This window comes from Hakea prostrata, chromosome 1 (assembly GCF_041222555.1).
Source record: "Hakea prostrata isolate BN-2017 chromosome 1, UWA_Hpros_2, whole genome shotgun sequence".
NCBI classification, from domain to species: domain Eukaryota; kingdom Viridiplantae; phylum Streptophyta; class Magnoliopsida; order Proteales; family Proteaceae; genus Hakea; species Hakea prostrata.
The window spans coordinates 36,071,104-36,085,629 of NC_142600.1; the positions used below are offsets into that span (position 1 = coordinate 36,071,104).

At 38.5% G+C, this 14,526-nt stretch overlaps 1 pseudogene across 1 annotated transcript; it reads right to left on the bottom strand.

Annotated features, from left to right (window-relative positions):
* Window positions 1-525: 525 nt before the first annotated feature.
* LOC149028868 (TMV resistance protein N-like) lies at window positions 526-5,216 on the bottom strand (annotated as a pseudogene). Its single transcript, XR_016175298.1, has 5 exons — window positions 4,657-5,216; window positions 3,356-4,459; window positions 2,733-2,900; window positions 1,396-2,643; window positions 526-1,287 (listed from the first exon to the last, which is right to left on the bottom strand). The product of XR_016175298.1 is annotated as a TMV resistance protein N-like (transcript).
* Window positions 5,217-14,526: the final 9,310 nt, after the last annotated feature.

Consider the following 14,526-nt stretch of genomic DNA (forward strand, 5'->3'; position numbering starts at 1 on the left):
TAATCACTACAGAAGAAGAGGAAAATCCCTAGAAACAATACCTACCCCAAACCGTGCAATGAAAATGAAAAGACCCAAACAACTGGATAAGATACTCCACACTGTTCAATCAAAAGAACTTGCACCGGTCCAAGATAGAGTGAACTGAGGCAACCCAAGAAATAATGGGTCAAAAAAGCCTTCTAACAGAGGGTGCATTTCCAAACCAGCCTTCACACTTACCGGACAAGCCACTGGCCAACCATGCTAGCACTATCAAAGTCCCTGTAACAAAAAGGTTTTAGAATTATTAACCACATAATTAATCACACAACTATTAACATGGTGCAAGAAGCTATCCCTATCTTTGAAGAAAACTGTTTACCTTGAGATATTGAGATTGGCTAGCTTCATCACCCATTGCACATTTCCACTCAAGCATGTCGATCTAGTTCTCCTGTACAATATTCACGAAACTCATGCTTTGCAACAGAACTCGTTTGCAAATTAGGGCATAGCAAGGCAGATTATTCAACTAACCTTCAATCTATGCAATTGCATTCTTTGACCCGATTATCCCCATCACTTTGTCACTGTGCATTCATGTTGTCCGTACTGGAATTAGGCTCTGAAAAGCAGGGAACGAAGGAACAGAATGGGATGGAAACAAAAACAGACACAGCTCCCCCCATCTGGTCCATCATCATCATGGTCGTTTTCACTGCGAAGACCAACTCTATAGCCGCGTGATCTCAACGTATCTTCTTCTTCTTCTGTCCTTTCATCAAAAACAGAGTTTGGTCGTAAACTAATTTGTTGCTGGTTGGGCGAATAATCTAATGTTATTACTCCACCATCGTCAACCATGTACGACCACTTCAAGGTATTCGGATAATTTTGGCAAGGCTCTTGCGTGCCAATTACATCCCCGTTCTTGAACAAGACCTCCGAGAATTTTACTCGGCAGCCAAATTCTTTGATTTCTAAAATCTCAATAGCATCAGTTTCCTGTGGCAATGGAAGTCCAAACCAGGTAAAGCCTTTGAAATGACTAATGTGGATTACATGGCTATCTGTACCATATTCATCATCCCCTATTCTCAGCGTATGAGTACGCCTGATTTTTTTATCCTTTTGGTGGAAGGTGGCAAAAATGTCTACGTATGCTCGATTGCATGGATCCACCCGTGGTTTCAGGAAACACAAGGTGATATCTAGCACAAGGCAGAGAATAATCCCACCATCATAGATCCGTTGATTTGCAGTCAAGGAATAACTTGTTGACATGTTGCACGGTGAAAGTATTCCCTGCAAATGACAAGAGACAAAGAAGAAAAGATTAAGCATCAATAATCAGTCAAAATAATAAATTCTACATATCCAAACATGACAGCTGGGTTACCGGCCTGCACGCACCTCTATCTTCTTGTCATCAGTACGTGTTGTTAAGTTATAAGATCCTTCCGTATTCAATTTGTCCAAAGATTCTACTATCTCCTCAAGGCCCTGAACTTCCTCCAAGTTTCTGCAATATTGAAGCTTTAATGTTGTCAACATTTTCAGCTTTGACAAATCAGGAAGTCGTACCAGTGATTGACACCATATGCAGTGAAGTTCAACCAAACTTGAGGGAAGTGCTGGGAGGTATTTGAATTGGTGGCACTGCCATATCGTCAATAGCCTCAAGGTTTTCGATGCTGATAAATCAGGAAGTTGTACCAATGATCGACAGTCTTGGCAATGAAGTTCAACCAAACATGAGGGAAGCGCAGGGAGGTCTTCCAATTTGCCGCACTGACTAATATTTAATTTCCTCAAGGTTTTGGAGGCTGAGAAATCTGCTGGGAGGGACTGAAGCAGTGGCAGATCAAAGACATTCAGCCTTACTGGATATGGGGGCACCAGAAAATCATCATTAAAATCAATGGTATCCATATGTCCGGTTCTATCCAAACATCTCTTTGCCCCCATTGATCTTGGTAGCTTGTGTAGGTTGATTCTATTTCCAAAATTTGATACCCCCGAAAACTTTTCTAACAATGCAACATCAGGCAACTTCTTCAGTGACTCACATGTGTTAAAATTAAGCTCTTCGAGAGAATTCATCCTACCAATGATGTTTGGGAGTTCTTCTATACATGAACTCGACAAGTCAAGCTTCACTAGGGATCTTAAATCATCAATTGAGTCAGGCAACTTCTTGAGTGACTTGCAACTCACAAGAATAAGCTCTTTGAGAGAACTCATCCCAGAAATGCTGTATGGGAGTTTTTCTATGTGTGTATGCGACAAGTCAAGCTTCACTAAGGATTTTAAATCGCCAATTGAATCAGGCAACTTCTTGAGTGACGCACAACTCACAAGAATAAGCTCTTTGAGAGAACTCATCCCAGAAATGTTGTATGGAAGTTTTTCTATGTGTGTATGCGACAAGTCAAGCTTCACTAGGGATTTTAAATCGCCAATTGAATCAGGCAACTTGTTGAGTGAAATGCACCACACAAGAATAAGACTTTTGAGTTGATTCAATTGCCCAATGGACTTGTCTAACTCAACCCAAAGACATCCATCAAAGCATAATTGTTCCAAGGACGGAAACCATGAAAAGTCTATTGACAAGGAGTAACATCCATCAAACTTGAGAATTTTCAAATTTAGAAACCGCTGCAGAACAAAGAGAACACATACATATATTACAATCTATGAAACTCAATATTATCAAAAGAATCAAGAAAAAGTAAAAAAAAAAATACCTTATTGTATTCATTTGGAGGCCTCACATTCCAATTATATTCCATAACATGAAGAAACCTTAAATTGGGCATCATCTCCAAGGAATCCGTAGTTAAATAAATAGGCGACCTTGAAGCATTGGAGGGGTACCGGTAATTCATGGTTATGCCTCTTATTGTGTCAGTTCCCTATAATAAAAAGTAATTCAATTAAATAGAAATTTATGAATAACAAAACTAAATATGTATTTATATATAGAGGTGAGAATGAGAAAGAGAAAAAGAGTAGGAATGATGGTGCAACCAATTAATATAAATTAATGGATTCTGGATCCTTGTACAATGATGTACATACCACGCTATTCTACCAGAAAAAGAAGAAAAAAATTTACACACCTCTCTATTACAGATCCTATGATTGATTCAGTGAGACTTGGCTTTTAGGATGTTATGCACCATCAATGTATGAGTAAGGATCTAGAAAACATCATGTTTTTGTTGTCCTTAGTTACTGTTTACTTTGTTATAGGGTCTCAACACATGCAAGCATACTTTGCACATGCATGCAAGAGAGAGATGCGTTTAAGTACTACCTTGGTTACTGGGAGCGTATTTTGCACACACATGCAAGAGAGATCTGTTACCTTATGTTGCTCCAATACTCGAATGATTTCGTCATAAGACCATAGCCTACTACGCTCACTTGGATCTTTGCAGTTTTCTTCCTTGACAATTTCCCTTCCCATATCTCGAATACAGTCATGCATCTTTAGAAATCCATCATCAAACTTTAGAAGAGATTTTTTTATTAATCTAGGTAGTGCTGATTTTGGATGAAAGCCACAAGCTTCCCATATGGAAATTACATCTTTTTCTTTCCATCCAATGAAAAAGCAAGCAGCATCAAGAAATATTTCTCTTTGATAACCATTTTCTAGATTGTCATAGCTTATTCTCAACCTTTTTTGAACTTTTTCTGGAGGAATTTCTCTCAACAATTCTAGTGTACTTTCCCACTCATTTTTGTTGGATATACATGATAGAGAAGACCCAAATACCTCTAGAATTAAAGGTATCCCTCCAGAATGGTACACCACGCCATGTGAGAGCTGCTTATATTCTTCCGGAGGTTGGCTAGTTTGAAAGGCATGCCAACTGAATAGTTGAAGAGAGTATGCAAGATCTAGCAATGGAGGCTTGTATATTTTATCTTCATCAACATTAGCCAAGTTTAAAATACGTTCATCTCTAGTTGTAATTATGACCCTACTTCCATAACCAAACCAACTGAGTGAGCCAGCCAAAGCATCTATGTGTTCTTGACTATCCACATCGTCAAGAACAAGAAAAACCTTTTCCATGCAAACTCTTTCTTCTATCAATTTTTTTCCTTTATCGGAATCTCCTATGTCAAAGTCTTGTTTGAAAATATCCTTTAGAAATTGCTTTTGCAAAGACTCTAGACCATTTTGTGTTGCTTTTTCTCTAATATCTGAAAGAAAACAATGGTTATGGAAGGTTGAAAGGATTTCATTATAGATAGCCTTGGCAAGAGTTGTCTTTCCGATGCCACCGGAACCCCAAATCCCCACAAATCGAACATCGTTGGAGCCAATATCTAGTAATGATAATAGATCATTTACTCTTGAATCCATATCAATAGAGTACTTGCACTTAGCAAAGCCTAGGCAATCGACCAATTCTGTTGAGCCCTTTCAACAACTGATTCAACTAATTTTGCTTGATCCCTGTAGTTAATTTACATAAAAAAATAAAATCACAAGAATGATCATGGGGATGAAAATATCAAGTGAAGTGAAGAATAAACAAATTTGAAGAATTTCTTGATTGGAAATCCTAAAACTCTAACTGCTACTGAATGAAAAAAAAAAAATTACATTATGAGACTAACTTAAGAAAAAGTTTTTTTGAGTTGGAGACTTACTTAGTGTCATCAAGAAGTACATCTCCTTTCAAGCTCCCTACCACACTCAAAGCTTCCCTCCAATCGTCTACTTCATGGGGCTTAAAGTTCTTTTTGTGTTCTAAGAATGCATTCTCAAAGCTTCCAGTCTGATGCCGAACATTCGATGGATCAACATCGTAGAATATGGGGAGGATTAGTTGACTGTCGGATTTGTGGCGTTCAACTATTAGAGCAAGTTCCCTCATGCACCATTTGCTATCTGCATAACCTTTAGAGAAGACAGGGATCGAGATCTTAGAACCCTTAATGGCTCTCTCAAGGGCTTCACTAATTTTTTCTCCCGTCCATAATTTTTCACTATCAAGAAAGGCATTGATTCCTGCATCCTTCAAAGCTTTATAAAGGAAGCCAACAAAGTTATTGCGGGTATCTTCGCCTCTAAAGTTGATAAACACATCATAACTAGAAGAAGATATAACATTGGATCCAGCAGAGGAGGAGGAGGAAGCAAAATCTTGTGTCGCCATGATGTTGGATGTTAAAGAAGTGTAGTTGCAGAAAAATAGCAGAGAAGATAATTTGTTCAGATAGGTCTTTCATCAAGATGTATTATTGGGGATGTATGGTGCTCACCCATGTGATTGATTGATTGAACTTAGAAAAGTAATTAAATATTTGAAATCTAATAAAATCTTGCTTCTTTTTAGAGTTTCCACGAATTTAAAGCCATCAGTCAGTCACTTGGGTAGGGCCGTATAGAGTTAAGTTATGTAATCATGTGTGTAGAATTAAAAAAGTCGATAAAAACCCATCCACATGGGGAACCCCATGTATGCTTTCTCACCTAGAAAAGTAAATATGTGATTTTTAAAATCATTGATCACCATGTGCCGTGTATTCATACTTCTCACATGAAAAATATGGAATTGAAAAAACTAACAAACCCCACCTATACCTACCTACCCACTTTCCCACCTCAAAAGAAGAGCTCCGGATCCTTTACCCATTGTACGTACTCTCTTTTTTTTTTGTTTTTTTTTTAGTGGGGGGGTGGTTTTTTTTTTTTTTTTTTTTTTTTGGGGGTTTTTTTTTTTGTGGTGGGGGTGTTTATTTTGGGGGGGGCCGGGGGGGGGGGCGGTTTTTTTTTTTGGGTGGGGGTTTTTTTTTTTTTTTATAAAAATAAAAAAAAAAAAGTTAAAGTAGCTTTTTGGGAACGGGTCGGTCCAATGACGCTAAACCGGTTCGAGTCGGGCGGTTCGAGTTTCTCTTTTGAGTTGTATTATATGTTATAAATACGTTTTATAAAACACAACGTACTTACAATTGTTTTATACCTTTAACAAAATACATTTGTATAATATACGAAATGATTTCAAACCCCATGCGCGGGTAAATTTTGAATTTCAAAATATTTTGAAATACACAAAACCCATTCTTTCACCGCCCAACCCTCATTTCGTTTGTGAACGATTTCGAGCTCTGACGTTCTGGAGAAGAAGAGGTTGAAACTCAACCACATAGTGTAGCGCGACTGTGATGCAGATGAATTTCGACAAGGACGAAAAGGAATTGGAAGCCATAGCGAAACAGTTGTGGCAGCTTGATGAGTTGAAAGCTTCCCAGTTTTAATCGAAGCAGAAGAGGTATAGCTTCAGTCGCAGGTCACTTCCCAGTTTTCGATCGAAGGAGAAGAATAATCTTGAAGCAGAAGAAAGAAGCCCTAGTTTGAGGTAAGGTTGTAGTGTTCTGGTGTCCCTCTTCGGTTCTTCCATCTTTCCTTGCAGTTGTTCCCTTTTATCGTAGAATGAAAAATGTTTCGAAGAATTACAAGTTGTGAATATGATTTAAAGAAGAGAATTTCCTGATAAAGAAGGAAATAGAAAGAAGAGTTGTTGAAGGTTTGGATTCCTGGTCAATCAAAGAGGTTTCCGAAGAAGATACCGTATTAATTTTTATTTTTGGGAGGAAGTGGAGGAATGGGTGGGGGTTTGGGGGTTTTCATGTAATGTGGGCTCGGTTTCTTCTATTTTTTGAACAAAATGTAATTTCTTTATGGTTGCGATCTCTAATGGGTTTTAGTGTCACTTCTTCTGGTCTGGTTTTTGAGGAAAATCAGCATTTGGGCTTGTGCGAACTTCAACTGAGTTTGGTTAGGATATCCCCATGGTTCATCTGCTTTACTTAGGATGGTCGGGTTGACGGTGTGGGATTTATAATGATTTTGTTGATTTCTGGAGTCTGGTGACAGTTTCGACTATTTAATTCTGTTGTTGACGCTTTGAATTTTAACTATTATAGGATTGTTTTAATTTGTTTCAGAGAAAAAAATGGCTATATATACAAAGGAGACCTGCATGGTTTCTTATTTATATGGGTGAGTGGTGAAATGTTGTCTTCTTTGTTTTATTATTCTAACTGGAAATGGAGTCTCCGGTTCGATTAATATATCTCTTGTCTCACTTGTTATTCCTGCAATTTTTGAATTTTTCCATGTTACAGAGAGTCGATCATCTTATTTTACCCAATAAGTGAAATTGTGATTATGTTATCTTCGACCCAAATCATCGGGACTGATTTGGGTCTTCTGCAATTGAGATGATCAGAAAACTCTCCAATCTAATGAAACATAATGGGACGTGACAAACGGAGAAATCAGAGAAGTGGTGTTAGAGCAGGGTTGGGGAGGATGGTGAAATGCCTTTGTTCCGGAGAGCAAATAATAACAGATGAAATGGTTCCCTCATCTGACTCGTTGGCCACCAAAGACTATTCGGCCAGTCTCTACTCTATCAAACTAGTGAAAGTTATGAGAAGCCAAATACTAGCAATATTAAAGAGGCTGAATCATCCCTTCGTGAAACCAGCTGTCTGAACTATGAGGTTTGTTACTGCACATTATCTTGCGTTTTGATTTTGCTGAGATTTGACTATGTGAATGTGATTCTGATTTCGGAGAACGGCATAGAAAACACATGTTATTCTATATTCACCATATTCTATATTTGAAATATTACTTTTATAGAGAAAAGTTCATTTTTGCTTTTCACATTAGATGATAGAATGAGTTGGGTTGTGCCTGTTTGTGGTTATTTAGTTGACATTGTGGATTTGTTAACTGTTGCATACATACAATTGTTTTTTATTCATACAATTGTATGCTATATTTGAAAGATTACTTTTATAGAGGAAAATGCTTATTTGCTTTCCACATTAGATGTTACAATGAGTTGGGTTGTGCCTGTTTGTGGCTATTTAGTTGACATTGTGGATTCGTTAACTGCTGCATTGTGTAAGATCATTATGGTCATATCGAGAAGACTATAGGTGGTCAATGCGTTAGATTTCTATATTCTCTGGACCTTTACAGCTACTTGTATGGGATATGTCGATAATCATTGTGCTCAGTTCCTAGCTATAATGTTATCTGTTGGTTCTCAGAAATAAGTGAATCACGGTGTTAAAAGCTTCGGCTATATTCTTGTCCATCTTCAGTTCATTATTGTTGCGCTGTTTAGTTTTAACCTTCTGTCCTTCATTTTTAACATTCTATTCCCAACAAAAATTTTCAAATTTGGTTATCTTTTGAAATCTTTGTTTCTTAAACTAATGGGTAGCTTAACATTGCTTATGAATGAGATACTAATTCCTATGTCTTTTGGTTCTATGAATTTGGTCAAGAAGCTCAAATGCTTTTTTATCTATAATTCGGTTACGAAGGTCAAATACATTTCCTGTACACAGGAGGCTAGAGCATTGTTAGGGAAGGTCGAGTATAAAAAAGGAAACATACAAGCTGCTCTTTAATTTTCCATGCCCTTTTTTTGATTTGCTTGTTAAGCTGATACTTTACTTTATCTAATCTGCTTTTTTGAACATATCTTGTAAAATTTTGCATGCCCTTATTCTGGTATTTTCTGTCTTTACACATGAATGTTTGTAGTTATTGCTGTAAATGACTTCTTTTTATAGAATGCATCTTTTATTTATCCATCTGGTGCATCTGATGGATCATCATATAATAGTTTTTTATCTAATATGGATGGATTTTAGGTGTTTCTGGTTTAGGTATACAGGGGGTGGTTGTTCACAGACTTCATTTCATTAAATCAGTACTTTTGACAAATATTGATGCTTGACTGATGTTTTCCATTGCATCAGAGTCTTAAGAACCTTCTTTTTCCTTTAATTTTACATTTATTTCTTGAAACCATCTATGGATAATCCCCCTATCAATCGTCATCTCAACTGATCCATCTTTTGTACTTCTGTGTTTATAAAATAGATATTGGAAGACACAAATAAATGTAAGATTAGAACCTAAATAGGTCTAATCCCAGTCAGCATGAAATAAACATCTCCAGGAACAAGACAGCGGTTGGTGTGATCTGAAAAATGGTAACCTTTGAAATTCATATGGTTGGTATACATACATACATACATACATACATACATACATACATACATACATACATACATACATACATACATACATACATACATATATACATATATATATATATATATATATATATATATATATATATAATATATATATATATATATATATATATATATATATATATATATATATATATATATATATATATATATAAAGAAAGCTCATGGTTTTATGTGTTTTAATCCGCATCGTATTCTTCTTTATAATTGTAAACTATCAATTAATATTCAATAAGGAATCATTTAGGATTCCTTTAAGTTTATTAATGTATTTAAATTTTAGTCTGTGCATGAATATCGACTATATTTCACATGAATTTTGCAGACATTACCCAGAAAGGAGGGAAAGTGGAATTCTGACGTGATGAAGTCTCTGGTGAGACATAATCAATTGAAGCAAACGTTCCAACAATTGGGTCAGTGAAGTCATGGACAAACTCAAACCAAAGTCCATAATCTTCAAAGGCGAATTGTGGATTTCATTCAGGAACAGGCATTTGTCAGGCTTCAAGTCACGGTGAATAATATTGTGCTGGTGTAGTGAACATTAAGGTATCAGCAATTTGCTGAACCACAGCTTCTATATATGATGCTCTGGACATCCAATTCTTTTATTTGTCATATCAACCTTTCATATACAGTCTGATGAAACAAATAATCGAAACATGACATTCATATTGAAACATTGTTTATTCCCTTTAAATTTGTATAAAACAATGATAGACCATACACGTTATTGTAATTCTTCATTTGGAAATTTCAGTGTGCATTTTTTTCGCTAAAATGGTCATTTTAAAACAAAAAAAAAAAAAAAAAAAAAAAAACACCAATAGAAACCACTTTGCCCACCCGCAAAAAAAAGTGCCCCCAATACACCCTTCCTCACTGGTTCCTACTCATAATTGACAACAACTAAGTCATCAGAAACGAAATGTAGGACGTCTAGATGCATCCAAATCAAGATCTTTAAGAAAAGCTTCATAACAATAGTTACATAGCAGCACTATCCTCTCCCAATGGAAGGCTCTGATGCACTGTGGATACTTTCACTAACGCTGCATCTACCTTCTTGAATTCCTCTACTATAGAAACCTTTTTACTTGTTACTACTTTCTTCACTGCGTGAGCCTTCTTCTTCGGACGACCAGGTTTCCGACGAGGAGAACCTTCAGCCCCACCGCCGATATAGACGAAGACGAAAGTGGAAGAACTACTTTCAATTGCAAAGTTTCATCATTGGCCGAACTCTCCAGCTGGCCGAATTCGATCGGCCCCACAATAGTCCAAATCATCCTCCGTAGTTCCTTCAATGGCTGAACTTCTAATAATATTTGCAACTTCAGGTCCCACTAATGAACACTCCAAAGAAGGGTTTCCAATTTGCATAGAACTCTTACCTGCAACAAGCACTTTTTGAAATTCAAAAAGAGTGGCTGAACCACTTTCGAGCTTATCTGTAGGTCCCACTAGTGAACTCCCCAAAGGAAGTTTACCAATTGAATTAAAACACTTTGCCGCATCTAAGGAATTTTGAATTTCAAAACTAGAGTCCACGGCCAAAGAAGTTGCTTCAAAATTATTCAAATTCTGTTGGGCCCCGCATGACCCCACTTGAAGCTCCAAACTAGAGTTCACGTCCAATGCAGTTTCTTCCAATCTAATCGAATTTTGTTGCGTAGAAAAGTCTTCCACATAAACCGAATTCTGTTCGGTAAAAGAGTCTTCCACTCTAACCGAATTCAGCAGGGCCCCACAAGGCCTCTCATGAAGCTTTTCAAACCGTTCAAAAGAGCCAATATCCTTAGTGGCCGAATTAGGTGGAAGTTGGTTAGTCGTGGGACCAACAAAGGTAACTACGTTCTTTGAAAGATTACCAACCAACATCGAACTCTTGCCTTTATCTAAAATTTTTTGAAGTTGAAAAGGATCACTTTGAGAGAGAGAAAGATCAAGAGAAGAGTTCTCGCTAGACGCGATCACCACATCAGAGGGAACCAACCTTGTAGATTTGAAATTTGAATTGAAATTTGAAATTGAATTTGTTGCACCGTCATTGGATGAAATAGAGTCCTCCAAACCCGCCACCTCTAGAGCCACACGAATCTGATGTTGGAGTGAGCTTGGAGTCTGGACTCTCACACCGTCGCAGGGAATCCCATCCACAATAGGATTATCTCGTTGGGAGGTTTTCCCACGGAACGATAGAGGGCTGAACCTGCAAACCATCCACAGAATCGTTTGAAGCAAACCTACAATGAAGACCCAAGTGGCCTTCTCGATTACACCGTGAGCACCGCAGAATATCATCCTAAAAAATTACCTTTTGAAGAAAACTAAAAACTCGAAGAGTTCCTGGTTCAAGGCGCTCAATCTGAACCTCATTCACTCGAACAGCATCGACCTCCAATTCAACCAAAATTCGAGCATAATGACCAATAGAACCAAGACGAGTTCGTCTATCAAGAGAAATAGGTCTCCCAACAGATTTTGCTATAGAAAGAAGCACTTTCTCATGCCAATACTCAAGAGGTAAATCAGGGAAACGAACCCACACCAACTTACCTGCTGGTTGAGGAGAGTGGATATTAAAATCCGGCCTCCATCGTTGAAAATGAATGTATTGCTTTCCAACATTCCAAAAACCTCTGCGCCACACCTCAATCATATCTGCCTCACTATGAAACTAAAAGATGATAAACCCTTTCCCCAATGAATGTAAGATCACCCCTTGAGACAATTTCCAAGCACCCCTAGCTAGCTCTCGCAATTCATCCATGGTAGTGATGCAAAAATTAGCTCGCCCAATCAACGAAAAACGGAACTGATTTCGTTGCAGCTCGTAATCCTGTTGCGAGATTACAATCCTGCGAAACTTACCCGCTTGTATAGGAGAAGGGAGGGAATCGATCTCAGGCAACAACGAACTCCCCACTACTCCCGCATAAGATTTATCCCCATTGGTAGGCACCTCTGGAGGCTTCAAACGCAGGAAGACCGATTCCCTAGGCACCTCCGAATTTCCTAGAGCTTCCATCTCCTCCTAAGGGGGGCCCGGGGGCGCGGGGGGGGGGGGGGGGGCCCCCCCGCGGGGGGGGGGGGCGCGGGGGGGGGGGGGGGGGGGGGGGCGCCCGCCGGCGGGGGGGGGGGGGGGGGGGGGGGGGGGGGGGGGGGGGGGGGGGGGTGGAGCAAAAATTCTTCACATAAAGAGTTGGTATGTACAGTTGTTATTCTAATTTACCAAAAAATTATGAAGATATGAAGGTTTTGTATGTATGATTGCGATTACGTTTAGGCAAACTTGGTAAAATTGAATGGTTCTTTTCGAACCTATTTTAAACGGAATGATTCCGTTTCATCGACTCGATCAGATAGTTGAATCGCCCATCACCGTTATGAAGGTACTTGAAGCAGAATGATTATGTTTCATCGGAAAGACTAGTTTTGACTATCAAGTATATTGCTACTTCTATTGTCTATTTTCCTCGAGTGTGTCATACCGAGAAGTTGGTGGATTTCAGGTTGCCACATTACATTCAAGATACTTTACCAAATCGTTTTATAGCTGATGTAGTAGAGAACTTTGTCTCAATAAACAAATGTTGGTATGATTTAATTATTCTTTTGAAACACGTATTTGCTTTTGAAATTATTTATTTTGAGTAGGTTGGATCTTGTTTCTTTTATTTTTGGAAGTTTGAATTAGGTTGACGGGTTGGAGAGTCCGAGACGGATCAATGGTTGCTTGATCTGTGTATAATGGGAATAATCGGGATGACCATATTTTAGTGACATGAGCGCACAAGCAAGCTGATCCGGTTGAACTTGTATGAGAGTCCGGTCGATAGGGTTTGAATCTTTCCTTCACATGACTTCGAATATTCTATATTTTGTACCGTTTGTGAAAAATTCCCATTCCTCGGTACTTTAGGTCATCGATGATCGTTCAATTCATATCACCTTCCACCTTGGAAATATTAATCAATAGAAGTTGGATTTAATTCAATCAGAATCGTTCATTCTGTACTTTTGACTCTTAAAGTTCAACTGCTTTCATGCGCTTAATCTTCGTCATCAAGTTTTTTATCCTTTAACCTTTCGTATTATTTCCAGAAATCATTCATTTTTGAAATTTGTATTGGAATTCGGATTGTCAGGTTGTCATCAATTTAGACGCTGATCTCAATATGTTTAACCATAATGCCTCTTGTGGTCAGCCACCCCAAATGTTTTGTAATCATCCAAATTCTGAGGTCAGCCGCCCCACAAATCAAATCACCTCATTAATGCACCTGTCCAGCTTCCTTGACGTTATCTTCTTCTCCGTCGTTTGATCAATAAATATTATTTGCTTCCCATCACACGATTATAATGATCTCCTTAATCGTTTTTATTTTATCCACGTGTCTGGTCGCAATGTTTCCAAATCCACCGATAAACCCCAAGCATCGATTACGAACAGTTATAGCCGTCGATCTGAAGCATCGCATATTCCCCTCCACTTTGCAAGAGTCTTTTCAGTATGTCACCTCATCTTCGTATTTATTTACTCCCTGTCATCCGCTTCAGCCCATAACCCGCAGTTTTGCTCTTCATACTCAAAGCGCATTCCTCTCTGCAACTCCATTATCATAATTCCCGAACCTTCATTGCTTGCTCTTTCTTGTTCTTCTTCATGGATCCCTCTATGAATTCATCAGGCCCCAGCACCTTCGAACAAGTGAATGCGCCTTCACATGTTAATGTTGATAGCCCTGCTCCGTATGCTGTGGACGAAGAAATAACTCCTTATGTTCCCTTGGACACCACCAAAGCTAAGATGGACCCCAGACATGCTGGACCAGAATGGTATCCAACTACGGTCAAAGAATCTCACCTTTCGTCTTACCGTCAAGATTTCCATTTTCTTTCTAATGCCAAGTTATGGGTTCCTGAACATTCTGTGCGTCCATATAATGCTTGCCCCGGCGTTATTGCCGTTTACCTCCATCACCTTGATTCCGGATTTAGAGTTCCTATGATTCCGATTGTCCGATCTTTACTTGACTACTACCGCGTTTGCCCTTCTCAACTTACTCCCAACGGTTGGAAGTTGGATTTACTATTTCTTTGCCTTCATCCGTCAAATGGCCCGCACCCCATCTATCAAACTTTTTAGAAATTTTCACAGACTCAAAGTTTCCCGTGAGCGTGGTTATCTCCATTTTGCTCGAAGAAATTGTATTGCTACTGAGTTGGGTAAGAAAACCAAAATCTTCACCGAGCACTCTATTCCTCATGACAACAAGAAATGGAGAGAAATGTATTTTTTTTGTTCCATCCCCATTCCCAATTACCGCTCTCGATGGTGTTTCCATACAAAGGAATCCCTTCGTCCTTTGAACCAGTGTCCTACGCTCGAGTGCATATGATCGGGAAACATGGAGCCTGATC